The sequence below is a fragment of the Camelus dromedarius genome, chromosome 14 (genome assembly GCF_036321535.1).
Source record: "Camelus dromedarius isolate mCamDro1 chromosome 14, mCamDro1.pat, whole genome shotgun sequence".
Lineage (NCBI taxonomy): Eukaryota > Metazoa > Chordata > Mammalia > Artiodactyla > Camelidae > Camelus > Camelus dromedarius.
In genome coordinates, this window is record NC_087449.1 from 50,597,970 (window position 1) to 50,611,503 (window position 13,534).

Sequence of the window (13,534 nt, forward strand, 5' to 3'; positions counted from 1 at the left end):
AGAGGATGCAGAGAAAAGAGAGCCCTCCTACACTGCTGGTGGGAATGTAGTTTGGTGCAGCCATTATGGAAAATAGTATGAAGATTCCTCAAAAAACTAAAAATTGACTTACCATGTGATCCAGCAGCCCCACTTCTGGGCATAAACCTGGAGGGAACTTTAATTCGAAAAGACACCTGCACCCCAATGTTCACAGCAGCACTAGGTACAATAGCCAAGACATGGAAACAACCTAAATGTCCATCAATGGATGATTGGATAAAGAAGTTGTGATATATTTATACAATAGAATACTACTCAGCCATAAAAAAGAGAATAAAATAATGCCATTTGCAGTGACGTGGATGGATAGATGGACCTGGAGATTGTTATTCTACATGAAGTAAGCCAGAAAGAGAAAGAAAAATACTATATGATATCACTTATATGTGGAATCCAAAAAAAAAAAAAAGACACAAATGATCTTACTTACAAAACAGAAACAGACTCACAGACTTATGATTACTGGGGGAACGGGGGTAGGAAGGGACAAATTAGGAGTTTGAGATTTACAGATACTAACTAATATATATAGAACAGATAAACAAGAAGTTTCTTCTGTCTAGCACAGGGAATTATATTCAGCATCTTGTAGTAACCTATAATGAAAAAGAATATGAAAAGGAATATATGCGTATGTGAATGACTGAAACATTATGCTGTACACCAGAAACTAACACAACATTGTAAATTGACTATACTTCCACAAAAAAAGAAAAAGAAAAAGAAAAAGAAATAGAAAAGAGAAATAGAGGTGGCTTCGTTTGAAACAAGATCAAGTTTCCTTCCACACAATCAGATGTCGGCATTTAAAATACCCTTTCATACATACAGTTAGGGTAGATTCTTCAGTAATTAAGTGACTATATCTTTGTGAATTACGGTTCCCTCCAGATATATGCCCAGGAGTGAGATTGCTGGGTCATATACGGTAAGTCTATTTTTAGTTTTTCTGAGGAATCTCCATACTGTTTTCCACAGTGGCTGCACCAAACTGCATTCCCACCAACAGTGTAGGGGGTTCCATTCTCTCCACACCCTCTCTAGCATTTATCGTTTGTGGACTTTCGAATGATGGCCATTCTGACTGGTGTGAGGTGATAACCTCATTGCAGTTTTGATTTGCATTTCTCTGATTTAGCAATACTAATATATATAAAATAGATAAACATGTTCATACTGTACAGCACAGGGAACTACATTTAATATCTTATAGTAACTTACGGTGAAAAAGAATATGAAAATGAACATATGTATGTCCATATATGACTGAAGCATTATGCTGTACACCAGAAATTGACACAACATTGTAAACTGACTATACTTCGATAAAAATATATATATGCAAAAATATTAAGTGACTGAAGATTTCGGCTGTTTCAGTGGTATAGGAATCTCAGATTCTCAGCTCAAAGGAGTCTGCCCTTTACAGGCCAAGATATAATCTTCAACCTGTTCTCCAGGTCAAAAGGTCACATTCTAATGTCCTTTTAAGTGGAGATCAGGACGAAATCCCCAGGGGGATATAGAGATAATTAAAGTGGATGAGCCAACCAGTCCCACTGCAGGAAGAAATGAAGGTGGCATCAGGATATTTTTAATTGTCTAAATTAATTAGCAAATATCATCACTCATATGGATTGAGAGATTTCTATGTCCCAAGCACTGTTCTGTGTATTGACCTATTTAATTCTCACCAAAAGCTCGTAAGGTTAAGAATCACTATTATTCCCATTTTACACATGAGAAAACTGAGGGACAGAGGAGTTAAACTGATTACAATAAAAAGAGGGAGCTATGGTGAGGGGCGCAGACTTGAGAGTCAGGCAAGTCAGAGTTCACATCTCTCCCCGTTTTGCCCTTCATCACCTGTGTGGCCTTGAATAAGTGACTCCATGTCTCTGAGAGTCAGTTTCCTCCTCTGTGAAATGGGGAGGTTGGGTATGACACCTGCAGGACCTGGAGTGCGGTCGGGGCTGCAGGGATGAGAGGCCTGTCTCCTCTTCCGAAGCTGGAGTCAGTGCCAAGTCCCCACCAGCTGAACCTAGGCACATTCAAGGCTGGGCCTGCACAGAGAAGGAAGCTGGTCCCTCAACAAGAGGTGGATGCTGGTCCCTCAACAAGAGGTGGATTGTCTAAGCCACCTTCTGGGGACTGCCCCCAGGTCTATGGGTCACAGAAGGTCCAGGGACACATAATCCCAGTGTCATTTCTGGGCTGAGCCCCAACCCAGCAAAGGGTAGTGGGCACCTAACATCTGTTCTGAACATCTTTTCAGCAGCAGAACTGAGTTCCCGCAGTCAAGCCCAGAGTTTGGGGTAAATACAGTGGAACAGCTGGATCGTGTGCTAGATGCAAGTTAAGTTTTTAACAAACCACCAGACTGTTTTCCATAGTCATTGTAACATTTCATATTCCCAACAGCTATACCTAAGGGCGCAAGTCTTCCCCATCCTCACCAATACTTGTTATTTTCAGCCTTTTTAATTTTAGGCACGGTAGTGGGTGTGTAATGGCACCTCATTGTGGCTTCCATTTGCATTTCCTTGATGACTAACGATGTCGAGCATCTTTTCTTGTGCTTATTAGCCATTCATATATCTTCTTCTTTGATTACTTTTTAATGAAAAACACATTTGCATCCAAACCGAAATTATATTGTCAGCAGTTAATTATCACTTGTCAAACAAGTGTATGCCCAGATTGTGAGTTTAATTTCCATATAGGTTTGCAAACACCTCCTTCCTCTTATTTGACGAGGTCTCTGGGAGAGAGAGACTTTCATTGTTGGAAATGGTGCTTTTTTTTAAAAGCAGTTTTAAAAATAAACAGGTTTCCTTGGTGTCTGAGTCAGGGCTCTTTGCAAGTAACAGAAAACCATTCAGCTTAAGCAAGAAGAAATTGTGTGTGGATGGAGTATTTTACCAGGCGTGGGGTGGGGAGAGTGTCTCACGGAAGAAGCCAGGAACTGGAGCCCCCGCTGGGACCCTAGACAGCTGCTCGCTGCCCAAGCCCCCTGGGGGTTCATCTCAGCTTCTCTCTGTGCACCTGTTCATTCTTCTCTCTACGCCGGTTTCCCTGCTCCTCTCCGCTCACTGCCAGAATGACCTCCCTCCTCTCTTGAAACCACCAGTCCTCGGGTGAAGGGCCAGCAGAGACGGACCTGACAGGTGGGTCACCTCCTCCCTTGGCCACTGACCTGCCGGAGCCGTGAGAATCCCCAGCCTCTGGGATCTGTGCACATCACCAAAGGTGGCCTGTGTTGTATGTGTCGCATGTCGTCACACAAGTAGAGCTCTTTCCACGGCAGAGGAGCCAGAGCGGGAGGTGTGCTCTGCCTGGCAGTGGTGGGGCTGGGGGCTTGAGGAAGGGGGCTCAAGGAGGAGGGCTCAGGGTAAGGGGCTCGTCGGCACTGGGAGCAGAATCCATTCCTGACTCTTGACAGGGTGAGGGCTGTAGCCAATCCACCCCCTTCATCATCTCCATCCAAAGAAGCGTTGCGGGGAGCACAGGGGGCGGGGGACACGGGCTGAGATTCACAGTGCCCACTCCCCTCTGCCTTGTGGGCTCACCCGCCCTTGCAGGCCAGGCTGCTACAGCGACCTCTGCCTCTGACCTTGGCCAAATGAACACGTGTCTGTGCGACATGACTGGGTAAGTGTGTGTGCATGGGGGTGTTGTGTATGTGTATCTGGGGGAAATGTGTGCATGTGTATGTGTATCTGTGTGTGTGTGTGTGTCTGTGTCTCTGTGTGTATCCATGTGTGCACTGAGCGTATCTGCACACCTGCCTGCACATTACAGAGGTTCTGGGTAGAACCCACAGGGATCTAACTCTGGGGCCCTGGGACCCCCAGTCCAGTGCTCTCTCCACTGCCCACACTGCCCCCATTACTGCAGAGTGTTGCACCCAACCCCACCTTCCCCACAGATCACCTTTCTCTTCATCTCCAGCTGTAATTGACATAAATGCGATTCTAATTTCTAATCATTTTGTGCAGTTTGCAAAATGGTTTCTTTGGTTCCTGCAAAAGGGGCTATCCTGTCAGTTCTGCTGTGTTTCTCCCTAGAGGATTTTTATGAAAATGATGTTGCAAAAAGTGTTGTCTTAGAGTTAAGCAAAAAGAAGGAAGAAAACAATAGAGCATCACGAGGGGGAGGGAGGGCGGAGAGAAGACGGGCGGCCAGAGAGCATGCAGTGATTACAGGGACATGGTGGGAGCCCGTTATTTCAGCAAATCATGTCTTAACCAAGGCGTAGTTCCATTCATGTACTAATAGACCAGCCTCACCATCTCCTGCCACTGGAGACTTTTCCCTTTTTTTCCTCGCAGCCCCGTGGCACTCAGCCCCCACAATCCTGCTCAGGAACGTGGAGCCCACGACAGTGGAAAGCTCAGGGATGGTTTAGTGTAAAACCAGACATGTTTAGAAGAGTCTCCTATTCAGGCTGGGAGCAGATGCGGTGTGGGTCATGCAGGTGGGAGAGACTGAGGTCAGAGTGACCGCCTGCATCCGACCCTGCGCCGCCCACTCCCCGGCTTGGCACTCCTGTTCCTGGACACTGGCGGTTCCCACACCACTTCTCCCAGGACAGGGAGTAGATAGACTTTCTTGCTTGTATTTTTATTTTCAGTTTAGCAGTTTCACATAGATAACTGTCACAACCTTCATCTTGACTTGATGCATCTGGGAACCTGGTATGAACCCCTTCCTCCACTGCTGGGAAGTGCCGGCTCCCTCCACATGTCCCTGAGATGCCACGACGACGACGCCACAAGTGAGCAGTGAGGCCGGTGAGAAAAGAGAGGCCTGGGGAGGATGGAGAGCTCGCCCAGCCCCGCACATGCTCTACCTCTGCCCTGCCTCCTCCCGCCCTGGAACAGGGCTGTACTGATAACAGGTAACCTGGACAACCTCTGCATTGTCCCAGGCCCCTCACAGACTTGTTTCCTAAAGAGTGAGTAGGACGGAGAATCATACCCCATTCTGCCTGAGAGGCGAGTTGCCCAGCCTGCATCACAGCCAGTGCACAGGCAGTGATGTTCCTGACCCCAGGACAGAGACATTCCTCCCTTTGCCAGCAGAGCTTCTGTGAGGGACGTTGCTGGTGGTTCCTAGGGCCAGGCCCAGTGAGGAAAGCATGTGGCCTGATTACTCACCACGTCCACTAACCAGTTCAGCCGTCTATGGAGAGTTGTGGCTTCTGGTTCCACCCTGGCGGTTCAGGCAGCTGTGAGCAGAGCAGGCAGACCCAGTCCCCATCCTTCAGCACCCGCGGGGCTTGTCCCACACTGGCCCAAGTCCCTTGTCCCCATCATTCCCTCTAACCTCCCTTGTGAGGATGTGCCAGGCAGACGGAACAACATGTGCTAAAGCTCAGAGGATTGGGTAGCAAAAGAAAGACCAATGTGACTGGACCATCTTGAATGAGGGGATCAGCAGCAGGTAGAGCCAGATTCCCCTGGACCTTGAAGGCAGCATCAGGAATTCAGGACTTGATCTTAAGTGAAGTATAATAAAGTAGTATGTTTAAAACTTCCTCTGGCTGCTTTGCACTCAGAGGTGATGGGGATGAGAGAACTCAGGGCCTGGGGTCACTGTCGGCTTGGACTGTGCCCGAGTGAGGCAGGAGCTGTGGGGCATCCAGAGCAGGGATGGCTCCGCCCTGAGTCTCAGTGGGTCACCCGATCTGCAGGGAGAGTGTCAGGAGCCGGGCCAGGGCCGGGGCAGGGACCAGGCAGGAGGCCACTGCACCAGGGCAGGTGTGACGGTGATGGACCAGGTTGAGAACCTGGAGAGCAGGAGAAGATCCCAGTCCTGGGGTTAAGTGACAGTCAAGCAAACAGAAATTATTCACTCCCTGTACATTAGGTATTGTCCGCTCTTAAAACTTCATACTATTTGATCCAACATCTCCTTCCTTATAGAAAGCTATTCTAACAACACAGAACTTTAGAGGAATATTCAGACATGAAAACATGAATTGCAGTAATATTTCTAATAGTAAAAAAATGAAACTATCCGTATTACATAAATAGGATGCTAGATAAATAAATTATGGAACATTCATCAAATGGATTATTTCCAAGAACATAGCATGGAAAATGGACGGAAAATGGATCAGACTGGAATGTCAGGTAAGGAAGACCCAAATCTATAGGTGCAGCTTGTGGAGGGCACAGCTGGGGCTCCCCAAGACCCAGTTCTCCTGAGCTGCCCCTTCTCCTCACAACTGGGAACAGCATGTCACCTTCATATCAGGGGTCCCCTTGAGACTTGCTTTGGTCAAGGAAACGTGAATAGAGGTGGGGAGTGTCCCTTCCAGTGCTTAAGGTTTGGAACTCAACTATCCCGTCCGATCTTCCATGTCACAGTTGGGACGCACACGGGGGAGATGCTGACATCCTGAGATGGTGGAGCCGCCATCAGTGAGAGTCCCCATTGGCAAGCAATGCCCTCCCCACTGACTGCAGTGGACATGTGACACGAGCGAGCATAGTCTTGTTTGTCTTGGAGGGTTTTTTGTTATTGCATCATATCCAAGCTTATCCTGACAGTCACATGAAAGTGACAACGTACATGGACAAACAAAAGAACAAAGAAAGGTACTGACAATTGAACAGCCACGATCTTTGGGAGGTGGGACATCAGAGGATTTATGCGATCTCATGTTTACCATTTTGCACTTTCCAATCGCCTCACCATAAGTAAGCATCACTTAAATTAAGGGGCAAGGTCAGTGTTATTACTGAGAGTGTCAGGCCCCGGCGCGGCCATCCCCGTCTCGGGCTGCATCTCCGGCTCCCGGTGCTCTGAGCGTCTGTCCCGCCCCGTTAGCCTTCTATCACAGACCGTTTTATTTTCTAATTGTCCGCCCTGCATAATTTAACACGGTCATATACCGTTTTGTTCTCAAACATTTTATTTAGTGTCTCTTGGCCTCAGTCTCTCATCTCTGAGTGCAGAGGTGGCAGGAAGGGGAATCTTTAGAAGCCCCTCAACGCCTTCACTCCTTCAGAGCCTGGAAACATAAGAGTTAACTCTGTGTGCCACAGACTGTCACGGCCGCTGTGTCACACATGAGGATCCGAGGCACAGAGCGGCCCTGGGTTTCCCCAGAGTCCCACCTCCAAGTGCTGCCTAAAAGTGGCATATGAGTCCAGGAATCTGCCTCCAGCAGATGTACCTTCCTCATCAAACCCTCACAATGACCCTGTGTGGTCAGTATTCCTGTGCCCATTTTGCAGAGGGGACAACTGATGGGGCTCACACGCAGTGAGTGAGCGCTGGAGACTGATTCTGAACCCAGGTCTGTAGGATCGGAGGTCAGTTGCTTCTCACTGCTGAGAAGTGGTGAGAAGCCCAGGTGAGGTCAGCGCCCTCCAGGTGCAGGGGGAGCTGCCCACCTGGGCGGTCTTGGAGGCAAAGAGTTGACCAGCCTTGACATCAGAGCAATAGTAATAGAATCTGTCACTGAGCATGTCATATCCAAGTCTGGCCTCCACCCATAAGGCAGCTGCTTCTATTACCTTCAACTCACAGGTGAGGGAACTGGGCTCAGAGAGGTTAAGTAATTTTCCTGAGGTCCCACAGCAAGGAAATGGCTAGAAACCAGAGTTGGCCAGAGCCTGTGGTCTAACCAGAGAGCCATGCTGCCTCCCTCCACCACGCCTGGGGCTTGGGACTGTTAACTGGGACTGAACCTCCACTATTACGGTTTGGAATCATAATATAAAACCCTTTAGGAGAAGGTCTACATTGAGACACTGTCCTGAGAACAGGGAGGGGAAGGGTCTCAAGTGACTCGGGACAGTTCCAGAGGGGCAGGGGCTAAAGGGAAAAGCTTCAGAAAAGATCAGTATCCAGGTCTTCTTATCCTCCTGGCCGTCTGCACGCCTATCTTCTATCTATGCAGGGCCGGAAGGATGCCTGCAAGCCCTCCCAGACCAGGGTCTCATCCCAGGACCATTAGAATCGCCTGCTTTATTTTTTTTGATGTGTGAATCATATGTATATTTATTAGTTTTGTTTATCAAATATTCCTTTCCAGAGAGTGGATGATAAAATCTGCTATGAGGCAGACGGTGATACTAACTTAGCCACCTCTGAGTAGGCGTCTGAGTTTCCATTTCTCATCTACAATTTTTAATTGAAGTATAGTCAGTTTACAATGTTGTGTTAATTTCTGGTGTACAGCATAGTGTAGAATCACCTGCTTTAAAACAAGCCTGATGCCCGCACACCCTCACCCACCCATCCTACGGACGGGGAAACAGAGCCTCTGGGGGCTGAAGAAGGAAGTGCCCGCGTGAGGACTGAGCCCAGGTCGGTCGGGATCCACCCTGCGCTGCCTCTGCTTCTCTCTGCTCCTGGGACATCGCCCCCACCTCAGTCAGCACCCTGACCACCAGGGACTGTCATTTATCTAACCCCTGGGTCTCCACGGGGCCCTGAGGACAGGCACCACCCTTGCTCCTCTTTGTTCCCCCTACCCTCAGCAAGGGGGTCTGCCTGTGACCCAGAGACATAAACCTTTGCTGAACCTGAGAGTGGGAGGAGGGACGTCCTCCCCAGGTAGGCTCGGTCCCCCTGCTTGCCAAGCCTGTGCACGTTTTATCTCCTGGGTACCAGCACGGCTCCGCCCTCACTTCCTTCAGTGTTACCTGCTCAGCAAGGTGCTCCCAGATACCCCATGGGTCCCTCCCATCACTCTCTCCCGCTGCCCACTTCAGGTCCCTGCACGTGGCCCATTCACCTGGCACTGTCGTCTGTCCACCCCACTGGGACACCAGCTCAATCCTGGTGCCTAGAACAGAGCCTGGCACCTTGTAAGCTGTTGGATGAGAGAGTGAATGGTGAAGCCTCAGTTTCCCCACCTGGAAAAGAGAAGTCACTCTTTGTGTTCAGGGTCTCTCCCACGTCCATCCTCCACAAGGTCTATCTCTGGGAGCTAGGAGGATCAGGAAGACTGGAAATGGTGGGGGTGGGTGCAGGTCCAACTCGGGGGCTGGCAAGGATGACAGCCAAGGCCCATTCCAGGGCTGGGCTGAAAGTTCCGTTTCACACTTGGTGCCCAAGCTTGCGTCATGGTGCTGGCCAGGAGCCCCGTGTGCAGTTATTAAATGTGATGTGCTGTAGGTGTATAATTGTCAGAAGTGGTTTTGCATATTTTGATAAATCTATAAATATGGAGGCTAATTATCCATCATTAGCATATGCTTATGTTCTGCATAAGTGTCTATTGTTTCCCTAAGAAGGCAAGTTGCCAATTCACCACCAAGACACAGTGACAGTCATGTGTCCCCACCACCCAGGACACAGAATATGTTCATTCATCGTCCTGGGGAGGAGGGGCAGCAGGGACGGTGGGCAAATCTCCCTGCACCACAGGCAGGTCCTTGGGTCCTGGAGCTCCAGGAGGGACAGAGAGTCGGGTCAGGAGAGAGGTCAGCCTCAGCCACTAGCCTGGACAGGTGACAGTCAGCTGGGAGGGTTACCTGGACACCTGCCTGTGGCTCCACCCAGAGTCCTGCAGGGCGTCTGAGCACAGCGGCTGAACACTGATGATCCTGGAGCCTCATATGTCCTCATTCGACCTGGGGTCACCACCGACCCTCAGTTTCCTCAGCTGTAAAGTGGGGGCGAGCACAGCTCCCTCCTCACAGGGTGGCTGTGAGGATTCAGGGAGTGAGAGCAGGTGAAGGACGCCCAGCACCAGCAGGAAGTGTTCACCTGTGTGAACTGATGCTCCCGCTGTCGTCACCCCGGGGCTGTGACAGAGGAGGCACATGGGCCCATTTTACAGATAGGGCTAATCACTGCAATGGCCACCAGCTGCTAACACCCCCTTGGGCCTGGCGCCTGCACGCACGATCCCACGTCACCTTCACAAGCGCCCTACGCGGCAGGTGTTGTTACGTCTCCTCTCCCAGGGGAGGGGGCTGTGCCTCAGGGAGGTCGCGTACTTCCCTGATCACACAGCCCGAAGGGGACAGAGGCTCAGAGCAGGGCTTTCTGCCCCCAGGACTCAGGCTTGGCCACCAGCCCAGACCCCACACAGCCTGGGGCAAGCACTGATGAGAAGGTGGTGGACACTCATGGCTGACCGCCCAGCAGCCCACCCCTCCTTCTTTCACTCACAGAACCCTGGGCTTGTTCTGCAGTAATAGGCTCAGACCTGGTGGGCCTCCCCAGCCCAGGGGTGAAGCCACTCCTGGCACCCTACTCCCCTTCTACAGACATTGTTTTAGAGGTGGGAGTATGAGCCAGATATGGCCATTGAGATGCGAGGGAAAATGTGCTGGTAGAGGGACTGCTTCTGGGAAATATTTTTTCTGCCTCACTCTACTGTCTTCTTCTCAACTTGAATGTTGTAATGTGAGGCACGATGTTTGGAGCTGTGGCAGCCATCTTGCAACATTGAGGCAATAAGCTAAGGAAAAAGACCAATATGATCAAGGATGATAAATAGAAAGGAGGTCTTTCCAAACCTTGGTTTTCTGGCATCACTGAGTACCTGACCAACCCCAGAACTACCTCCCTCCAGACATCTTTTTGTGCTCCATCATTACATGTCTCAATAACTTGAGCCACTATTGTTGGATTTTCTGTTCCTTGATACCCAACACATCCCAATTGATGGAAGCAACTACGGTGAGCCCAGCTCACATCTCTCATAATAATCCTCAACACACAGAGTCATGGCTATTTGTTTACACCTCTGATTCCCATATCAGACCCTGGAAAAAGATGGCCAAGGATGGTAAAAAGGAGAGAGAAGGTGTCTGGGTCTTTGTTGATAACACTGAGCTTCTGACCAGCCCAGGAACCCCTCCAGACATCTGGCTATGCGAGATCATTTCACGTCTCAATGGCTTGAGCTACTGTCGTTGAATTTTTTACTGCTTGCTGCTCAACAAATCTGAACTGACAGCAGCACCCCACTATGTGCCAAGCACCCAGCTGTTTGTTAACAGCTTCGTCTCCCTCACCAATCCTTGAACTCTTAAGAGGCAGAAGTTGTGTCTTGCTGATCTCTGTACCTCCCGTGCCCTGGGGATCAAACAGGGCATACAGTCAACCCAACCCCACATGTAGAGCAACATGAGAAAATGATGAGCAAATGCACAAATGAACGTATAACTAAATGAATGTGTGAATGGGTCTGCATAATGGATGTGAAAATGCTTTGTAAACTGTAAAGTGTTGAGCCCAAATGCAGGATTAAGATCTGGAAGGTCGACAGAGATGGAGGATGGGAGGGATGCAGGGTGCAGAGCAGGGACTGGAGAAAAAGGAGCAGCCCCTTTGCTCCAGCAGGAATGAGGCACCACTGTCCTCCCGGACGTCACCCTGCCTCTCCATCCTGCTGTCAGGTCCAAACCTTGCCTACTCCTTGCACAGTCAGTCCTCTGGGCTGCTGGAGCCTTTGACAGCCGGCGCCTCCTTCCCCAAGCCGGAGAGACAGGCTTTGTGCTTTGCCATTTTCCCCCTAAAAATTTTTTGTGAGAAACCAAAGGGTTATCATTACGCCAGATGCAATTCTTTTGCTGTGTTATTTTGTAATGGGGTTGTGGGGGGAGAGGAGGCGGCGGGAGAAGTGAGACAAAAACCATTTAGGGTGAACAGGCTTGAAAATTTCAGCTCCAGGTTTTGAAAGAAGACTGGATTAAAGGATCATTTCAAATGAATTTTGCCATCAGAGTAAGAGATCTGTCTCCCCCAAAATGCTTTAATTTGACAGTTGGCTTCAAGGCGGTTGGCAGAATTCGTTTTGTGAGGAGACAAGATCAAAGAATGAAGCAAAACACAGCCCGCCATGAGAACTCTGTTAACCACTTGACATCATTGTGTTTCATCCAGAGTTGGACTTTTGGCAAAACTGAGAAGTCATTGCCTTTTGACTGACGTCTGATATTTGTTTATGGTGTCTGGAAAAGCCCTGTGGGTGGGGAGAGTCTGCAGACAGGCAGGGGCTTCCCTGCTTTGCCCTCCTGCCCTCAGAGTCACCCCGGAGACGCCGGCCAGAGAGAGCCCTGAACAGTAATAGGCTCTGAGGCCCGACCTGTCCTCCACGTCGGAGCTTCCCCAGTGCCTGCAGCCTGTGACCCCCACCCCCACCGTCTCTGAGCCGGAGGCAGGATTTGGAGTTGGACCGATGACCCCTTCGCCCCGTCCTGACTGCCCAAAACAACCCCCTCTGTATATGCACTTTCAGCATCGCCCTGACAGCTGGTGGTTCCAAGTGGGGCCTGAGCCCTGCCCCCACCTCCCCACCGCGGCAACTCCAAGTCCATTAAACGGGCAATTTACGAGCCTGACACATAAATTTGTAAGAGCTGCACCAAGATCAATTTTAATGCTGCCTCGAAGATTATGCCCTTGAACGGCTCCTTCCCCTCGGAGAGATCTGAGCGCCCTCCCTTCATCAGTTACCCGGCAGCCCCCTTACTATCAGCCCACCCTCCTCCTACCTGCCTTCGCCCTGCCTACATGCCCGCCCCACTCCCTACCAACACACAGTGAACGTATATTCACTCATTTATCAGTTATAATGGGATGGATCAAGATGAATAAAATAAAACTCTCTTGCCCTCTGGAGGCTGATAATCTGTTTCTTACTCTAATGGAGATGATCTGAAGGTCCGAGTGGAGGAAATGAGTTGAACCACAGGAAGAGCTTCTTGCAGGGAGGGGCAGTACGGCAGTTACAGGTGCAGACTTGGGGGATGACAGGCCTGGGACTGCGTCCCAACTCCGTGGCTCACCAGATTACAACTTAACCTCCCAAAGTGGAGAGAACAGTCTCCATCGTGTAGGCCCTTGTCAGGGTTAACAGACACCGGGCAGGGCAGAGTTTGGCTCAGAGCCTGGCACCAGGTGGAGGTGAGCGCTCTCTTCAGAGCATCCTTTATTCTTTTGGGGACAGTCAAGGAAAGAACCGGGCAACTCGCTGCTCAACTGCTTACTGCCTTACTTAACCTCTCTGAGCCTCAGTTTCTTCATCAGTGAAATAAGGCAAACACAGCCTAACCCCTGGGAGGGGATCAGAGGAGGAGCTGGAGATGGAGGGGGTGATTTGGACCCTGAGGCCACGTCAGGGGACAGAGGGTGAGAGTCCCTCTGGGAAGCCCTAGATGGAAGCCCGAGAGGCAGGAGGGGGACACTTGGTCTCCCTGGAGGAATATGGTCTCCCACTCAAGGCTCCCGTCTGTGGGAGGACCCGCCACTCTGACCATGTCCCTCCCCTACTCCCAAAACACCCATGGCTCCCAGCACTGGCCTGATCAACCCATCTCTCTGCCTCTCCTCCTTCCATTTGTCCCCACAGGCCCTGGGCTTCAGGCTCTCAGACCATCCCCTGGTCCCTATTCTACCAAGCTCTTCAGCTCACATCACCTCCTCCAGGAGGTTTTCTCTGATTCCCTTTCGTGTTTGTCCCTCCTTTCTTCCCAGAAGACCCAGTTTCTGTCCCTCTCACAGAGCTTGTTGC

At 50.2% G+C, this 13,534-nt stretch overlaps 1 long non-coding RNA gene across 1 annotated transcript; it reads left to right on the plus strand.

The window, feature by feature from the left end:
* The first annotated feature begins 2,988 nt into the window (after positions 1-2,988).
* LOC135322834 (uncharacterized) lies at positions 2,989-11,855 on the plus strand. Its single transcript, XR_010383736.1, has 3 exons — positions 2,989-3,209; positions 3,624-3,693; positions 11,786-11,855. It is a non-coding gene; the product is annotated as an uncharacterized LOC135322834 (long non-coding RNA).
* Positions 11,856-13,534: the final 1,679 nt, after the last annotated feature.